Below are 21,238 nucleotides of genomic sequence, written 5' to 3' on the forward strand. Positions count from 1 at the left end.
ATTGGATAAGGAAATATGACCCATCTACATGCTATCTACAAGAAACACATCTTGGACCCAGGGATTCAAGGAGATTGAAAGTGAATGGCTGGAAAACAATCTTACAAGCAAACAATAACCAAAAAAAAAAGGCAGGAGTAGGTATATTAATATCAGACAAAATAGACTTTAAATGCAAAACCATTGTGAGAGACAAAGATGGATACTACATATTAGTGAAAGGGATAATCTTTCAAGAAGAATGAACAATCATAAATATTTATGCTCCTAACAAGGGCGCCTCCAAATATGTGAGGCAAACACTGGAAAAACTAAATGAAGAATAGATGCCTCTACTATTATAGTGGGGGGTTTTAATACACCACTACCAACTTTGGACAGAATATCTCAAAAGAGAATCAATAAAGAAACAAAAACTTTAAACAGTATATTAGAGGAACTGGACCTAATAGACATATACAGGTCATTACACCCGAATACAGCAGGATATACATTTTTCTCAAGCACACATGGATCATTGTCCAAGATAGACAATATGCTAGGCCACAGAGAAAGGTTCAATGAATTCAGAAAGGTCAAAATCATATAAAATAATTTCTTTGACCACAGTGGAGTGAAGCTGAAAATCTGCTCGGGCCAGAGGCCCATCTTTCACACCAAGATATAGAAATTAAACAGCACACTCTTAGAAAAACAGTGGGTCAAAGAGGAAATCTCTAAAGAAATTAATAACTACCTTGAAACTAATGAAAATGATAACACAACATACCAAAACTTATAGGATGCAGCAAAAGCAGTACTGAGAGGGAAATTTATCGCCTTAAATGCATATATCAAAAAAGAAGAAAGAGGAAAAATCGAAGAACTAACTGTACATTTGGAGGAATAAGTAAAAAAATAAAAATAAAAATAAATTAAAAAAAAACCAGCAAAGTAACCTGACAGGAAGAAGAAAGAAAGAAATAACAAAGATAAGTGCAGAACTAAATGAAATAGAAAATAAGAAAGCACTTGAAAAGAGAAACAAAACCAAGAGCTGGTTCTTTGAGAAGATCAGTAAAATTGACAAACCCTTAGCTAGACTAACAAAGAAAAAGAAGAGGGAAGATGCAAATACACAAAATAAGAAATGAGAAAGGAGATATCACCAATGACTTCACAGAAATAAAGACTATCATAAGAGGATAATTTGAAAAACTATATTCCAACAAAAATGACAATTAAGAGGAAATGGACAAATTCCTAGAAACACATAAGTAGCCTATATTGATGAAAGAAGAAATTGATGATCTCAGCAAACCATTCACAAGTAAAGAGATAGAATCAGTCATTAAAAACCTCCCAACTAAGAAGAGCCCAGGGCCAGATGGCTTCACAGATGAATTCTACAAAACATTCTGGAAAGAACTAACACCAATCTTGCCTAAACTATTCTAAAAAATTGAAACAGAAGGAACATTGCCTAACTCATTCTATAATGTCAACATTACCCTAGTACTAAAACCAAACAAAGACACCACAAGAAAGGAAAATTACAGACCAATTTCTCTAATGAACCTAGGCTCAAAAATTCTCCACAAAATACTTGCTAACCGTATTCAACAACACATTAAACGAATTATACACCATGACTAAGTGGGATTCATTCCAGGTATGCAAGGATGGTTCAACATAAGACAATTAATCGATGTAATACATCATATAAACAGATTGAAGGAAAAAACACATGATTTTATCTATAGATGCAGAAAAGCATTTGACAAAATATAGCACCCTTTCTTGATAAAAACACTGCAAAAGATCAGAATACAAGGAAATTTTCTGAATGTGATAAAGAGTATATATGAAAAACCCGCAGCCAACATTGTTAAAATGGGGAAATCCTAAAATCTTTCCCTCTAAGATCAGGAACAAGACAAGGATGCCCACTATCATCCCTTATATTTAACATTGTCTTAGAAGTACTTGCTCAAGCACTGAGGCAAGAACCAGATATAAAAGGCTTTCAAATTGGAAAGGAAGAAGTCACAATTTCATTATTTCCAGATGACATGATCCTATACATAGAGAAGTCTACAACAGAGCTTCTAAAACTCATAAATGAGTTTAGTAAAGTCACAGGTTATAAGATCAATACACAAAAATCAGTAGCATTTCTGTACATCAATAGTGAGCAAGCTCAAGAGGAAATCAAGAAACAAATACCATTTACAATAGTAAATTAAAAATTCAAATACCTAGGAATAAATTTTACTGAAGATGTAAAAAAATTATATACAGAGAACTACACAACTTTGTTCAAGGAAATCAAAGAAGACCTAAACAAAAAGAAGAATATTCCCTGTTCATTGATAGGAAGACTAAATTTTATTAAGATGTCTATCCTACCAAAACTGATCTACACATTCAATGCAATCCCAATAAAAATAAAGGCAACATTCTTTAATGAACTAGAGAAACTAACTATGAAATTTATTTGGAAAGGAAAGAGGCCCTAAATAGCCAAAGACTTATTGAAAAAGAAAAATGAAATTGGAGAATCACACTACCTGACATCAATACATACTACAAAGATACAGTAGTGAAAACAGCATGTTATTGGCACAAGGATAGACACACAGACCAATGGAACTGAATCAAGAGTTCTGATAAAGATCCTCATATATACAGTCATATAATATTCAATAAGGCCACCAAACCTCTCAACTGGGAGAGAATGGCCTCTTCAACAAATGGTGCCTGGAGAACTGGATATTCATATGTAAAAGAATGAAAGAGGATTATCAACTCACACTTTATACAAAAATCAACTCAAGATGGATCAAAAACCTAAATATAAGAGCTAAGACCATAAAGACTTTGGGAAGCAATGTTGGGAACCATCTACAGGACTTTATAATAGGAAATGGCTTCATGAACTTCACACCCAAAGCATGAGCAGCAAAAGAACAAATAGATAAATGGAACTTCCTCAAAATTAAAGCCTTCTGCACATCAAAGGGTTTGTCACAAAAGTGAAAAGAGAACCTACACGATGGGAGAAAATATTTGGTAGCCATATATCTGATAGGAGACTTATAACCTGCAAATATAAAGAACTCCTATATCTTGAAAATAAAAAGACAAACAACCCATTTAAAAAATGGGAAAAAGATTTAAACAGACATTTCTCCAAAGAAGAAATACAAATGGCTAAAAAGCACATGAAAAAATGCTCCAAATCTCTAGCTATCAGGGAAATGCAAATCAAAACTAAAATGAGATACCATCTTACTCCCGTAAGATTGGCAGCTATGAAAAAAAAAGAAAAAGAAAACAGAAGACTACAAATGCTGGAGAGGATGTGGAGGAATGGGAACATCATCCACTGCTGGTAGGAATGCAGAAGGATCCAGCCATTCTGGAAGATAGTTTAGCAGTTTTGCAAAAAACTAACTATAGATTTGCCATATGACCTAGCAATTCCACTGCTGGGTATATACCCAGTAGAACTGAAAACAAGGACACAAACCAATATATATGCACACCAATGTTCATAGGGGCATTGTTTACTATTGCCAAAATTTGGAATCAACCCAAATGCCCATCAGCAGATGAATGGATAAATAAAATGTGATATATACATACAGTGGAATACTACTCAGCTTTAAGAACAAATACACTACAAACACATGTGATAACATGGATGAATTTTAAGAACTATATGTTGACTAAAGCAACCCAGGTATTGAAGGACAAATACTGCATGACCTCAATGATATGAAATATGTAAACCAAGCTGCCTCAGAGAGCTAGAGACTGGATGATAGGCTTAAAGGAAATTAGGGGGTAGAGGAAGAATGTAAGCCGACACCTATATGGGTGAAATCTATGATAAGCTGGAGGTAAGTATTTGTACAGGGACGGGATAAAATGGGGGCACAGGGATACCTTTGGGTGGGACTTTGTGGTCTTGTGGAGGGTTAGGGATGGGAGGATGGGTAATATTGCTCAAGAAATTGGGGAGACGAATTGGGGAACATAGGAACATAGGAGACTGTCAGATATTTGGTTGAGAGTATAATGCTGAGAAAATTTTTTCAAAAATATAATAAGGAAGGTTACCTGTTTAAGATGCTTAAAGGGGATAATCTGACACAGGGTAGGCTTCTAGGCAGTGTGTGAGTGCTCATTTTGTCATAGTGGGTTATATCATTGGATAGACACCAATATAATGAGAGTGAAGGTATACCCACGTCCTGAGGAGGACTGATGTTCTCAAATAGCGGGAATTGTATCTCTTGAGAGAAATAGTGGCTCCCAATGCATTAGGGCAGTCAAGCATGTCAAGCCTTCAACATTGTTGCAAGTATCTCTGAACATGGCCTTTCAATCAATGACGTTTGACTGTCACTGTGGGCCCTGAGGGGAGGGGGAAAGAGGTATTGAATAAATGGAATCAATGTAACTGTGTGGGCAATAGAAGTATTCCACAAAATTGTGCAAGGATGGATATAAGACATGTTAAATTACACCAAAAATGCATAGGGCTGATAGGCTAAAAGGTAAATCATAATGTAAAACATAAGATAACTAAAAATTTAGAAAATTGTATAGTCTAAAATATAAACCACAATGTAAACCCAAATGTTACCTTGTTTGAAAGCTATTGTCTCAATATCTGTACATCAGTTTCAGTAAATGTAGTATGAATATGTAAAAAGATTATTGCTGTGGAAGGGAAAAATGATTTATGTCGGATATGTGGGAGTACTGTATATTGTATATATGAATTACTGTGATCTAAAACCTTTGTGAAGACAAGCTTAATAATTAGGGAAAAAAAGAAAAAGAAAGGACATAGACACTGAGGAAAAGATGAAAGAAGTTGCCTTGCCAATTTGCACACAGAGCAACAGTTATTGCAGTGATGGAAGGCAAAACATCAAAAACAAAGCTTTTGCATCTTTTAATTTTTGATACCCCAATTTATTTTTACCTTAATTTTTCTAAATTAATATGTATTCTATATCTACCTTTAAACTCATCACTATATTCCATTTTACTATTAATGGAACCTAGCAATATAATGGGCTTCATTTTTGAAGAAGTTTTGGATCACAGAGAGGTTAAACAATGGCAGGGGAGGAATACCGGTGTGGGGTGTTATTGACAGGGCACACATGGTTGGCAGGGAGTTCTCCAGGGCATATATCCAGGGTACATAAAAATGTTTGGATATTTTCATAGTGGATACAATCAAAAACTTCAACTGAGGAAGTACTAAGTTCCTAGCCAGGGGAGCTCTATCACATTCCCTAAAGGAACAGCAACAATCCCCCAAGTGCAAGGGCAAAGACCCAAAAAGAAGGAAGGTTCAACAATGAGCCCTTGATCCTGATGACTATGCTTGTGAGCCTGTGCACCTGAAATAAGAGCAAGGCTTAGAGCGGCAGGGTGCCTAAGAGTTACCTCCTAAGAGCCTCTGTGCTGCTCAAATGTGGCCAGTCTCCAAGCCAAACTCAGCATGTAAATGCATTGCCTTCCCCCCAGCATGGGACATGACTCCCGGGGATGAGCCTCCCTGGTGCTGAGGTATTACTACCAAGTACCAGCTGATGATGTAACTAGAAAATGACCTTGAATAAAAGGGTTAACTCAGACCAGCAGAATATCTCAGTCTACCTATAATATCAGGAGTTAAAAAGCTTTTTGGCCTGAATAAAAGGGGAAAATGGAAAGGACAAATGAGTTTATATGGCTATGAGTCTCCAAAAAGATCCAGGAGGTTATCAGAGGGGTCACCCTTATGCACACCTCAGCAGAGTCCTAGAGACAGATAAAGTAGTTACAACCTCAGGTATTGGTTCTTCTGAGGGCTACAGAGACCAACAGGTTCTATGGTCATGGCAGATGGGGTTCAATACCATGTCAGTTGGCCCTACTTTGGAGTTTGTGTTTCTGTGTGATGGAGCTGGACTCAGATCTGATCTTTGTCCACAAGCCTCTCCTGTTACTTTTACCAGATCTGTAATTGGTGCTGGGGTTTAATATATACCCAGGGGATCTGAACTCTGGACTGACCATGTGGTAGCCAGGCCCTGAGCCTCAACAGACTTCAGCTCCTACACTCTGGTTTGTTGGACTTACCCCACTCAGCAAACGTGAAGTTGAAGAAGGTCAACCACCACACCATGGAGCCAAGAGTGCCTACAACTGAAAGCAGGAGAATTGCATCCAGCAACCATGTGGAATCTAAGCCCCCTCTTGACATAGTTGTGAAGTGGACACAACCATTCCAAGGTCCACAGGATGGAGGAATAGAGTATGGATTAGAGTGGACTTACTGATATTCTATTCATGAACTATTGTGATTAGTAATCAAAGAAAATGTGGCATTGGTGTGGAGAATGTGGCCATGGTGGCTGCTGGGTGTGGGGAATGGGAGGAAGAGATGAGATGTGGAGGCATTTTCTGGACTTAGAGTTGTCCTGGGTGCTGCTGCAGGGAGAGTTGCTGGACATTGTATGTCCTCCCATGGCCCACTGGATGGAATATGGGAGAGTGTGGGCTATGATGTGGACCATTGACCATGAGATGCAACAGTGCTCAGAGATGTATTCACCAAATGCAATGAATGTCTCATGATGATGGAGGAGATTGTTGCTATGGGGGGAGGAGTGGGGTGAAGGGGGTGGGAGGTATATGGGGAGCTAATATTTTTTGAATGTAATATTAAAAAAAAAAAAGAGTTCCCCAAAAATGGGATGAAGCTGTTAAAGGCTGAAAGAAAGATGAACACATACCTTTTTTAGTGAATAGAACATTTAGACTTTGTACCTTGAGATAAGATGTTTTTTAATTCCTTAGACTATGGGTAATGCTGTTTGATGTCATGTAGGCTATGTGTTCCTGCTTATTGTCAGTAGGCTACATGTTCCTGCCTATTGTCATGTAGACTGGGGTATATAGAGAGCCCCTTGTAAACAATAAAGTTGTCTGATGATTCTCTACTCGCAGACTCCATGAAAAAAAAAAAAAGTGCCTACAACTGAAAGTAGAATTGCATCCAGCATCCATGTGGAATCTAAGCTCCCTCTTGATATACATGTGGAGTGGACACAACCATTCCAGGGTCCACAGGATGGAGGAATAGAGTATGGATTAGATTGGATTTACTGATATTCTATACATGAACCACTGTGATTAGTAATTGAAGAAAATGTGGCATTGGTGTGGAGAAAGTGGCCATGGTGGCTGCTGGGGTTACTGAGTGGAAGGAAGAGATGGGATGTGGGGGTGTTTTTGGGACTTGGAGTTTTCCTGGGTGGTGCTGTGGGGACAGTTACTGGACATTGTATGTCCTCCCAAGGCCCACTGGCTGGAATGTGGGAGAGTGCGGCTATGGTGTGGACCATTGACCATGAAGTACAGCGGTGCTCAGAGATGTATTCATCAAGTGCAATGAATGTCTCATGATGATGGAGGAGGTTATTATGCAGGGAGGAGTGGGGTGAGGGGGGTGGGGGTTGTATGAGGACCTCATAGTTTTTTAATGTAACATTAAAAAGTAAGGACAAAAAAAGATATAAGGAAGAAATAAATAGAAAATTTAGAATTGACAAATAATAATAATAATAAACCTCTATAAACATGGATATAAACTATAATCCATGTGGCATAGCAGTGCTCCAAAATGTATTCACCAAATGCAAAGAAAGTGCCACACTGATGAAAGAGGTTGTTGATGTGGGAGGAGTGGGGGTGGGGTGGGTAGTGGGGTATATGGGAACCTCATATTTTTTAAGGTAACATGTTGTGTGAACTATGTATCTTTTTAAAAAAGACAACAAAAATTTGCTAAATAAAAAGAAAGTATACTGTATTTTGTCACATTCTTTTTCTGCATCATTTAATAAGATCATGTGATTTTTCTTCTTTGATTTATTAATGTATATTTTGCTGATTGATTTTCTTGTGTTGAACCACCCTTGCATGCCTCATACAAAACCCACTTGATCATGAAGAATAATTCTTTTAATGTGTTATTGCATAAAATTTGCAAGTATATTATTAAGGATTTTGCATCTCTTTTCATTAGAGAAATGGGTCTTTGGTTTTCTTTTTTTGTAATATCTTTATCTGGCTTTGGTATTAAGGTGATATTAGCTTCATAGAATGAGTTTGGTTCCTTTCTTTCTTTTCAATTTTTTGGAAGAACTCGAGTAAGTCTTGTATTAAATCTTCTTTGAATGCTTGGTAGAACTCACCTATAAAACCATCTGGTCCTGGGATTTTCGGGAGCTGTTGGATGATTGTTTCAATTTCTTTACTTGTGATTGGTTTGTTGAGGTCTTCTATTTCTTCTGGGGTCAGTGTAGGATGTTTGCATATTCCATTTCATCTACATTATTTAGCTTTTTTTTGGCATAAAATTATTCATAGTATCCTCTTATGATCTCTCTTATTCCTGTGGGGTCAACAGTGATGTTCACTTTTTCATTTTTTATTTCATTTATTTGTATCTTCTCTCTTTTTTTCTTAGTCAGTCTAGCTAAGGTTTTGTGAATTTTGTTAATCTTCTTGAAGAACTAACTGTTGGTTTTCTTCTCTCTCTCTCTCTTTTTTTTTTTTTTTTTTGGTTTTCAATTTCATTTATTTCTGTTCTGATCTTTGTTATTTCATTCCTTCTACTTGCTTTGGGATTAGTTTATTGTTCTTTTTCTAGTTCCTCCTGTGTAGTTAGGTCATTGATTTTAATTCTTTCTTTTTTAATGCTAGCACTGAGGGCTTGTTGGAAACTGAGGCACAGTGGTCTCACAAGGAGAGATGTGCTGTTTCCATGCTATGCTTACACCCTAAGGAATGTGGTAATTAAGAGTTCCCAGCAAACAGGATGAAGCTGTTAAACATTGAAAGAAAAGATGAGCACACACCTTTTGTAGTAAATAGAACACTTAGACTTTGTTCCTTGAGATAAGATTTTTTTGAGTTCCTTAGTAATGCTAATAGTTAACTGCCTGTTGTTGCTTATTGTCATGTAGACTGGGGTATATAGAGAGCCCTTTGTAAACAATAAGATTGTCTGATGAGTCTCTACTAGCAGACCCCCTGATCCCAGCTCTCTTGTTCTTCCTCTTCTCTCTTTCTTTCTCTCTCTTTCTTTCTTTCTTTCTTTCTTTCTTTCTTTCTTTCTTTCTTTCTTTCTTTCTTTCTTTCTTTCTTTCTTTCTTTCTTTCTTTCTTTCTTTCTTTCTTTCTTTCTTTCTTTCTTTCTTTCTTTCTTTCTTTCTTTTTCTTTCTTGATACCCTTCAGGTCCAAGTCTCCAACAAGGGCTATAAATTTTCCTCTCAACATTGCCTTTGCAGCATCCCATAGGTTCTGACATGTTGTATTCTCATTGTTATTCATCTTGAGATATTTACTGATTTCTCTTCAAATTTCTTCTTTGACACACTGATTATTTAAAAGTGTGTTGTTTATTCTCCATAGATATGTGAATTTTCCGTCTTTCTGCCACTTGTTTCCAACTTTATTCCATTATGGTCAGAGAAAGTGCTTTGTATAATTTCAATTTTGTTGAAATTATTGTGATCTGCTTTGTGACCCAACATATGGTCTGTCCTGGAGAAAGATCCATGGGGAGTTGAAAAGAATGTATATCCTGCTTTTTTTGGATACAACATTCCATATTTGCCTATTAGGTTTAGTCCATTTATCATATTATTCATGCTCTCTGTTTCTTTACTGATACTCTGCCAAGATGTTCAATCTAATGCTGAGAGTGGTGTATTGAAATCTCCAACTATTATTCCAGAATGTCTATTTCTCCCCTCAGCTTTGCCAGTTTTTGCCTTGAGTATCTTGGGGCATCCTGGTTAAGTGCATATATATTTATGATTGTTATTTTTTCCTGGTGAATCATCCCTTTTATTAATATGAAATGTCCTTTATTGTCTTTAATAATAGTTTTGCTTTTAAAGTCTATATCATCTGATATAACTATAGTTACCACTGCTTTTTTTGGTTACTGCATGCATGGAATATCTTTTTCCAACCTTTCACTTTCAATCTGTTGGTATCCATGGGTCTAAGATGAGTCTCCTGCAGACCGCATATAGATGGTTTATATTTTCTCATCTGTTCCACCAGTCTGTGTCTTTTGATTGGGGAGTGTAATCCATTAACATTCAATGTCATTACTGAAAAGGTAGTTCTTTTTTCATCCTTTTTTGATATTTGCATTTTATCTGAGTTCGAAGTGAAGGTAGTTTTAAGACAGGATATATAAAATATATTTCCTTTGGTCTAAACCTGTGGCTTCCTAGAAATCATTAAGAGATGGCTAGGTTAGAGAGATATAAGAAGAAGAAGAAGAACAACAACAACAACAAAAGTATAGTTTTACTATATCTCCATGAAACATTGAACAGAACTAAAATTTTATTGGTTGTGCAGGATCAAAAGGAAAATGAGAGAAGGGTGATTTTCTCATCTCAGAAATTATAAGAATATTTGTTCTATATAGAATGTATATAGTATGCTTTAAATTAATGTAAAAAAGTCATTATGTTTTAATTTACTGTGAGTATGCACCTTCATTTTTATAATTTCTTTTTTTTAAATTCACTTTTTTTTTTGAGTTACCAGGACTTGAACCCAGGACCTCATACATGAAGCAGGTGCTAAACCACCTGAACTACATCCACTCCCCTAGAATTTATTATGGCAACAGTAATTGAATTTAAAAATATACATATCCTTAAATACAGTAATTTCTCTCCTGGAAATCTATACAAGATAGATAAAAAGAATAGGATATAAAAACATATGAATAAGGAAATTTATCTTATCATTATTTCTAACTTACAAAAATTAAAAATAATTTTTTTGTGTAGAAAAGAGAATAGAAAGGCAAAATATGGTATATGCGCACCATGGAAATGCACATCATACTATATAACACAGCCATTACAAGAAATAAATCTTCATTTTTCCAGTTCAATTAAAAGACTAATATAAGGCATTGTTGGGGAAAGGTTTGTCAAAGATAAATTGAAGTGATTTTAAAAATTTGCTAAACTTTATTTGTGCAACGAACAATTCGTAAATCAAGTAGTACCAAATAGAAGGTGGTAATGAGCTGCACAAAAAGAATGGAAAGCAGAAGCAAATGAAGGAAATCTTCTGATTGCCTGAAGTTGCTCCCATTTTCCATAGGTGGTTTTACAAAGCTGGGACTAGATATACATTGATTAGTATGATATGTCCATTCTGATAAGCTATCTTCCTGGACCACAACTTGTTTATCACCTTGGCTGCTTATCTGAAATTCTGTAGGGTCCCTTTAATTGTTTCATTTTCTGGGCAAGTACCTGCAGGTCAATTATTTTCATCTTCTGGGAAATCCTTTCTGGCAAATAGGACCCTCCCAGCAATACCCAGTACAGGAGACCATTTTATTTTATTTAAAATGTGTATGACATTTTAAGATTAATTTAAAAAAAGATGAATGTATGCTAAGTTGCTGCAATAACCCAAAGTGGTAGATTATGGAATCAAGCAGATACAAATCAGAGATTTTATCCAAAGTTATGGTTTACTGATAATTACAAGCACTCACAAGGAGCAAATGATGCAGGGAGACATTAAGGATTAGAAGCCAGCACAGTTAACCAAATGCCTTCTTATGACATTGGGTGTGCTATGGCCCAAATTAATATGTGAGGCTTCCAAATAATCTTTATAGCCACATAAATTATATCCCCAAAAAACTATCTCAGCCATGAACAATCTCCTTTATATTCATATGGTTACAAAGGTTGCATGACATTTTCCATAAATTCCTTAATTCCAGATTTGTTTACCACAAGCAATCCTAGATAAACCAGACACACCTTGCAAAAAGGATTCTATAGGTAAGGATTTTCTCATTAACAAATGCAATTACTTGATTGCCTGAAGCCCTTTCATAAACAGATTATGAGGGGAATAGATCAGGTCACCTGCCTGCCTTCTTTTTGGAGATCCTACTGACCATCCATAAAAGAAAATAGGTAACAGACCTGCTGATGTCAGTTAATTACTTCCTAATTGCTAATAGGAGTTATTTAATAGTTTGGACAGATGAAAGGGAAAAAAGTGTTTTCTGTAAAATAAAACAGTATATATGATAAGATCTCATTAATGTACAATAATCATATACTGGGCCATATATGAATTTTTATTTTTTCCTTCATAGCAATTATTATAGAATAATATTATAGGTACTCAATAAACATTTATTGAAATAATGCATAAATCTCTTCAAATAATACTTCACACAATACGTGTTTTTCTTATACCTTATGTAAAAAGATAACATATGTCAAAGTTAAATACCTGCTTCTCTCCATGTAATAAATTCAGCTGGAAAACCTTTATGTGGAATGAATTACACTGAACAGAAGTAATTGGACCAGAAGATTTGGGAGATCTTATTTATGCTTTAATATTAATATAAGACTAAAAGACAGATGAACTCTCAATCCCTGCTCTGTAAATTGCCTTGAAATATGCAATGAATTTTGTTCCTTCTAGTTCTTCTAATGTCCATTCAACTTCCATCACTAATTCACACTGTGACTATTCATTGCTCTGAACCTAAAGACTACAAGTCTAAAGGCCAATGAGATAACTGAAGATATTTTTTAAGAAAATTAAGATATGTTCATGTAATCTCCTATAAAAATAGAAATCTATGTAGATATAGTTTTAAGGAATTAGGACATTATGGTAACGATTAGTAAAACAATATTCTATATCCTAAAATTTAGTATTTAGGAAGGAAGAGATAATCTTCAAAGTTAGTGAGAAATGGGATACAATGATTTTGTATTCTCTCTCCTTTTTCCTTCTCTAATTTCCCTCAAGCTTATCTTGCTGCTCCTCCTCTATCTTCCAGACTTCCTTATTTATTTATTTATTTGTTTGTTTGTTTGTTTAATTTATTTATTCCCCCCTCCCTCATTGCAGCTTGCTTGCTGTCTGCTCTCTGTGTCTATTCATTGTGCATTCTTCTGCGTTTTTGCTTGTCTTCCCTTTTTTGTTGCATCACCTTGCTGAGTTGGCTCTCTTCGGTGCTTGTGGGCCAGCGGCATTGCACAGTGCCCAGGCCGGCGGCTCTCCGCAGCATGAAGGTGAGCCTCCCTGCACAAGGAGGCCCTGGGATGTGAACCCAGGGTCTCCCATATGATAGATGGGAGCCCAACTGATTGAGCCCGGCCACTTCCCTTCCTAATTTTTAAAAAATTTTTAATAAACTTTTATTTATATCATTCATACTTCAATATATGTAAACAGTAAGTGTTTTGTAAAATTTGTGAATTTACAAAACAGGCATATCATAATACTAGGCTTTCATATGTCTCCCCGCCACACCTAGCATTATGAAACATTTGTTACAAACTGTGAAAGAGCATCCTCAAAACATTACTACTCCTATAGCCCATATATTACATTTGGTGTATTTTTTTCCAACTCACCCGCTTATTTGTTATCACTCATAAGAAAACATTCTCATATTTGTCCTTTTAACCACAGTCCATTATCCACCCCTGGATTCCCTGTGTTATATAGTCCCTTGCTTTGTACTATCCATTCAAAGTGTACACTCAATGGCTCTCATTTTCATCACAGAGTTGTGCTGTCATCACCTCAGTCAAATTTTAGAATGTTTTCTTTACTCCAAAAGGAAAAATTCCTTATCCCCTTATACATCCCTATTGTTGTCCCTTATTATTGAAATAATATCATCTTGCCTTTGCTGCAAAATATTACAATATTACTGTTAACTATTAACCATACGCTATCTTAGTTCCTATCTTTCTTTCTTTTTTTTTTTGAGGTACTAGCAGCTGGGAATTGAACAGGACCTCACATGTAGGGAGCCAGCATTCATCCACTGAGCTACATCAGCTCGCCTGAGTGTTTTCATTTGTATTGCTTGTTTTTTCTTTGTTTGTTTGTTTGTTTAGGAGGCACTGGTAACAGAACCTGGGACTTCCCATGTGGGAAGCAGTGCTCAGCCCTTGAGCCACATCCACTACCTGCTAATTTACTTTTATTAAGAAAATTATCCTATGAGATTGAAAAAAAAATCTTTAAGTTTTGTAATTTTTATACTGTAAAGAGTTTGTTTCAGAATTTTAGTTAAGATCTCTTATTGTCCAATATATATCACATGACATCAAATGAATTCACTTGATTTAATGAGTAGAATGTAAATGTTATCAACATGATACAATGAAAAGTTGTTAATGGTATTTTTTAATGAAATATACTTACAAAACCCAACTATCTGCTTTGTAGAAATGTAGGAAACGTGTTCAATGAATATAACATTTTGCCTAGAACAGTTTACTTTCTTTTTTAAGAAAGGAACCTAGCTGAACAAAAACAGTTTGATCAATTTATGACTTACAAACTTTATTTTTAATTCTTGGAGTCAGTTTATAAATGTATATAGATTATTTTACATTATGAATAACAAGTTGAATATATAATGAAAAAGACATTATGGGTTAAAATTCACTTTGAAACCAGAGGTCAGGAATCTTGAGAGTGAGCTAGGTTGAATATTTTTTCTCTCCTTATGTGCTTGTGTAATTTTCAATTTTATTCATAATATTACCTCTTCATAGACTATAGTACATTGCATCCACTGTCACACTACAGTTCATAATCATACATATTTGAATTGTAAATTTTGCTCATCTAAAGCCTTCTTTAGAGGATTCTTTCCTGCAGCACTCATCTTACTTTACCTCAGTACTTTTTTAAACATAGACTCATAAGGGTATTCATGTGTGTGTATGTGTTCTCACAACATGTATTTCTAGTTTTTTTTTCAATTGTGTATTATAATCTCAATACATTTCCATATATTTTAAAGGAGTTCTTATGGAGGTTATTTTTATTTTATCTACAATCACTGCTTTGCCATTTTTTTTACCTATAGTGATTGCTGAAAATTATGTTTAATGACACACATATGTGGCAGTTAATATAATTTCACAAACTTTTTCAGTATGATTTAGAGTAACTCATATCTCCATCATCTTTAATATTAGTCTATGATACAAACTCTCTTTTATTGTTGTTCTTCCCTCCATCCTACATCAAATACTCATATTTTCTTTTATTTTGGAGAAGGAAAATTCTTTCCTCATATTCTCCATAAAATATCTTATGAAGGATTGTTAAAAAATGTGGGCCACCTCTGCAGATTTCACCTGAGAACTATTTGACTTTATTAAAAGGACATTTAGTAGTTATGCATTAAAGAAAAATAATTGCTGCATTACAATGGTATTTCCTGTGTTGTTTTTGAAGCTTGTGAACTATATATTCTTGAAAATTGATTCAATAATTTTATAAAATACTTTTATCTGGGTAAATTATTTTTTAAACAGTTTTAAATACTATTTTCAAGACATTAGGATGCTTATTAAAATTGTTAACAACAAATAGATTTTCAAACCATAGTTGTAGGTATAAGTATAGGTACAGGAAAAGTACAGGTACAGGTAAAGTCACAGGTACAGCACAGGTATAAGTATAGTTATAGGTATAGATATAGGTACAGGCACAGGTACAGGTATAGTTTTAGGTATAGATATAGGTACAGGTACAGGCACAAGTACAGGTATATTTATAGGTATATGTATAGGTATAGGTACAGTATAGATTGTTCATAAGTAATCTGGCAATCAATAGATAGAGACATCATGTGCTGAAATAAATAAGATATTTGGAACTCTTTATTAAAAAATACATTTCTTTTATTGTTACATTATAAAAAGGTATCAAAATTAAAAGCAAAAATTACTAGGATAAGACAACATAACTACTAGGAGCATCAAAGGAAGTGAAAATGGGGCTCGGCACAAGGTTATATGAATTAGTGAATATGGGATGGACAGTAGTGGGGAGTACAGTGAGCATGTGCCATGTTCAAGTCTTACTGTATAATTTTTGCTTTTAATTTTTGTACCTCAAAGTGCAAAACTCCAGTGTGTACCTGGAAACACCTCACAAGGAGGCTAAAGTGTCTTAAATTCCAACAGTGGACAGTGAACATCTTTTTCTAAGTCTGGAAAGTTGAAAGGAAATGACCATCAAGAAGGAGTTGACCCAGATAAAAACAAAATTAGATTCTCTGCTGGAAAGCCTGGGAAAAAAAATGAAAAGGGACAGAACATACAAGGAGCTAGATTTGATCAAAACTGATAATCAGAAAAAGAGGCAGAAGAGAGGATGACCAAGACAGTACCAATGGCGAGGATGATTCGTAAGCATGTAGTGGGGTTTAGAAATCTCATCCCACTGTTTCTTGACCTAAGCTTTGGCTAAGATCAAATTTTTCACCAGATCCTCTCCACTAGTATCTTCAGCATATGCTCACTATTCTCTGCATTCTTGTTCTTCTCAGTATTGTCTTGTGCCTGGAACTTTTTTATATAAATCCTTGAAATACTTTTAGTCTCTTTGTTCCCACATTAAGGAAGATAAAAACAAAAGAAATAATTGGGATCAACACAAGATAGCATGCCTTTTTCATGTTAACATTTAGTTTCTGAAAATTCTTTAGGTTTGTCAAGTTCACTGATTTAGACATCATTTTCCAGGAGAGTATACTATAGAAAATATATTTTACCAGTGGAGATCCAGTCAGGCAGACAGAAGCTCCATTAGGCATTTCAGGTGAGGTGACCTAGTATGGGGTAATTTGTTGCATGGATGCTGGAGAACTGAAGGAGCAAAAGAGACATGCAGGTAACGCAGGTAGGCTAAAGGAGCAAGGGAGAAAATGTTTGGAGCTCTGAACACCTAGAAAATGGAAAGAAACCTTTTGTTGATATAGCTAATACCTTCCAAGAGCAGATACCTCCTGCCTGCTCAGAATGCATCTCAGAAGCAAAGGGACATGAGGCTAGTCTGGGCAGTGCTAAGAGAAGCTGGACACTGGAATGAACAGCTGCTATGAGGCTGCCAGACCAAAGGTAATCTCTCCAAGAAGCTGCTAGGAACAGATGCAACAGAATGGATTAGGTGCTTTCTCTACCCTCCTGCCTTCCAAACTCCATCTGGTTGCCCTAGTTGACAGAACCCAGTAGAAACCCAGAAAGAAAGGAAAAGATTTGCCTTCCTGAGATGCAGCCCCAGCTTCACAAATCCAAGCACTGAAGAGTAGGTTTGAAGTTGAAAACAGTAGCTTAAAGAATGGCACCATCTTTTGGTGATTGAAGTTAAAAAACCTCTTCCAAAAAGAATTATTAAAGCCTCAGAAGACTCTAAACGCATTATATATTTTTAAAATGTATTTCATTTGCCAATATGGGATATAGATGAGCTTGCATATTATTTTAATCCTTTCACAACTACAAAAAAAAAAAACACTAGAAATAAAAAATAAAAAATTATTCTTTGTTATTTTTTCTGTTTCAATTCCCTTTTTTAAAATAAGTTAATTATACAAGGTTGCTTGTCCTGAATACAGTAGTATATTATAATAGAAACCATATTGAACACTTCTGGTGTGTACATCCAGAGGATAAATAAGAAGACAAAGTTAAAAGTGATATTTTCAGTTTTAAAATGTATGATAAATTGAAAGTTAAAACTTATTTTCTGTATGTCTAAGCAAAAATTTCTAACAATACAAAACCATAGTTTGATAAGTTTACTTTTATTTTCAATTGGAATTATTCATACAATAAGGAAAATTCTTGAGGACTTTTTGAATGTAAAATTTGATTTAGTTTATTAACCCCTGAGGGATAGCATAGCGAAATGACTCATCCATAGTGAAATAAAATGTCACATGGGGTGACAAATCCACTTGGGCCCTAGATTTTATGTTTAACTACCATACTAAAATCTTTTCAAATAAAATTATTTCTGGGCTGCCATGAAGGGAGCCTGATAAATAACAGGTCAGCCTAAAGAGTTATGTTGTTTCACGTCTTTTTTGCCATATTATTGATGATAATAAATACTTTTTTCTGTTCCTATTTCATCTAACCATTTTCAAAATTCTCATTATATAAATTTTTTCTCTTTTTTAAAGATTTATTTCTCTCTCCTTCCTGAGTTTTCTGTTTTCTGTGTCCATTCGCTGTGTGTTCTTCTGTGTCCGCTTCTATTCTTGTCAGTGGCACCGGGAATATGCGTCTCTTTTTGTTTCGTCATTAAGCTGCATCAGCTCTCTGTATGCAACCACCACTCCTGGGCAGGCTGAACGTTCTTTTGCACTTGTCAGCTCTCCTTACGGGGTGCACTCCTTGCACGTGGGGCTCCCCTATGCCGGGGACACTCCTGTGTGGCACAGCACTCCTTGCCCTCATCAGTACTGCGCGTGAGCCAGCTCCACACAGGTCAAGGAGATCCTGGGTTTGAATCGTGGACCTCCCATGTGGTAGGCAGATGCTCTATCCATTGAGCCAAGTCTGCTTCCCTTATATATAAAATTTCTTATCTTAGCAGTTGAGCAAGTCAGTTGTGATGCTATTATTTTAATCACCAGTCAAACTGAATAAATTCACTTATGGAGCCCTCATGTGATTGCACTAAAACTACTGGCATAAATTAAGCATTTAATTTCATACAATGTATGGAGTAGCTAAAAATTAAATATAGACACAACTTATCAAATATGTTTTTGTGACCTGGCCAACTCACTGTGTTTTCTATATGGATGAATATAGAAAATTTAAAATGAGATATGTCACCATTTACTTAGGAAAATTAATTTCCTGTGGCTTTGTCAGTTTGTGGATGTTCGATAGATTATGTTAATGGTTAGAACCCAACACTCCCTAGTTCTAATATCATATTAAACCAGAGAACACTTTCCATAAAACTAAAGCTCCAAGAAGACAACAATTTCTTATATCTTCTTATTCATAAACATTTTTAAATTTTTTTGCCTGGAACAGTGCCTGACTATAGTACTCTATCAATACACATTTATTGGTTGAATGAGTGAATGCACTAAGTATTTAATGAACCATTATTGCAAAAGAACATGCAAACATACTTGATAATTCATTATTTACAAAAATAGTTTATTTGCATTTTATCAAATATTCTTATGCATTTAATTTTGTGAAATTATCATGTCATTAATATGGTTTATCACATTGGAAAATATGATATTGTGAGCTGGCTTGTTGTGGCATATGCTTGTTGTGTCCCACTTCACATCACCTTGGTACACATCTGATTCCAGCACAGCTGCGATGGAAATCCCTAGTTTGTTGTGACCCACCTGAAGAGTGCTCTGCAGTGTCTTTGCTTCTCTGTCTGATGACTTTCTCTAAAGCTGAAGATGGCCATTCACCCCCCTGCCCACCAAAGTTGATATAAAAAGTACAGGGCAATTAAAGCCAAAGGTGACAACATTGTCTAATGGAGATAGGAGTCAGTAGATAAATGTTCCAGTACCTTGTCCTTTGCAGACAATTGTACAGTACATTCTATACCATTCTTCAGAAGGTCCCAGTGGTATTGAGCCCCAGATGCTCACAGTGAAAACAATATCAATCATGCATCCTTTATTAGTTTTTCCTCCTTTCCTGTCTTAGTCACCTTGCCCCCCACTGCTGCTTTGGTATCATCCCGAAAAACTACTTGCACTCAAATCATTATTTCAGGCACTGCTCTTGGGAACACAAACCAAGAAACACAGTACCAAAAAATAAAAATAAAAAAGTATCCCTATAGACTTGTGGAAGTTTTGCTATTTCAAAGATATAAAAGGAGTGTGTGGATATATTGCAGTAACCATCATGACTTTGCTGTTAGAAGACATTACAAGGTTAGTCAAAATTTAGTTCAACATTTATTGATGGACTTTCTACCATGTGTCTGGCCCTGTTATAGGTATGGGAGATACAAAGGTAAAAGAGAATGAATCTGCTTTTTCTGGCACAGCTGTAGGTGTATGGGAACAAAAGAGAGAAGCACATGCTTTTCAGAAGCCTAAGATGGGACAGGGGGTACAAAGTATTTTAGCAGAGAAGATGGGAACTGTGGAGGGGTGGAAAAATAGTATTGTAAAATTTTTGGTCATTAACTGAAATGGAGAAAGCTCTAATGAAAAACGTTACTTGCATCTAATATGATGTGGAACACAAAGAGACCAGGTCCAGGGAAACAAGAGTAGCTTCTTAGATACAAAACTTCCAACATTCATGTTTTAAAAATACAATATGAAGGGCTATAATAACCTCCAAATTAAGATGGTGATTACCACTTTTTAATGAGAAAAATAGATAGAAATCTTAGATTACTTGTGTAATGATATATATTTTTATTTAAGACTTGCGTAATTCTAGAATCCAGGACTTCTGACTGGAGTGTATTTTCCCTTGAGAGTAATTATCTTAAAACAGAAGGCTTTCTCACTCTGCAAAAAAAAGACAATGGTTTTCTATCACATTGTATGTCATGTGGATGTGGACAGCCTTACATGGATTATTTAGGTTGCTACATGTGACATTCGTCCTTAAAGAGCTTGCTGATTAACTGATACTCCGTTCTCATGTTTCCCAAGCATATTCCTGAATAGCTTTTATCCTGCACTTTTTGAGCCTATAAAACCCAGCCACTTTGCCCCTACTTATTATTCTATCCCATAATTGGTTTTGTTCCTTTGATATGATAAACATTTATGAAATGTAAATTATGGACTTGGCTTTTCTCAAGTTTTGTTTAAAATTTCCATTGCAATTTTATTGCCTTCAGCTAATTAGATATTTTCCTACTTGTTTGACTAAGTCTGATGGGTCCTCCTCACTTGGTTGGTTTCTCTTACTTGCTGTGGATTATTTGCTTGCCTTGATGTTTTAGATAAACTCAGCTAATAACTATTACCTATTTGTTATATAAATGAGACAAAAATGCTTTAAATGTTTTCATGATTTTTCCCTAAGTGATGTGTTGCTCCTATGTGAGTGAACTTTAATATATTTAACGTATTTATCTCTAGTAATTGTCTTTAGCTATAACATGAATATTAATATTCGCACAAAGCCACTAATTCTGAGTCAGTATAATATTTCTGATTATAATACTTTGACAAATCCAATTAATTTTGAAAAGTATACATCAGTATGACAAAGGTAAACTTTGCCAAAATTTTCAAGGGCATTATGAATTGTTGGCATGTGGAATTCAATTATTTTTAGCTTGGTGGTGAAAGTACAAATTAATGTAC

Source organism: Dasypus novemcinctus, chromosome 4 (assembly GCF_030445035.2).
Source record: "Dasypus novemcinctus isolate mDasNov1 chromosome 4, mDasNov1.1.hap2, whole genome shotgun sequence".
NCBI lineage: Eukaryota > Metazoa > Chordata > Mammalia > Cingulata > Dasypodidae > Dasypus > Dasypus novemcinctus.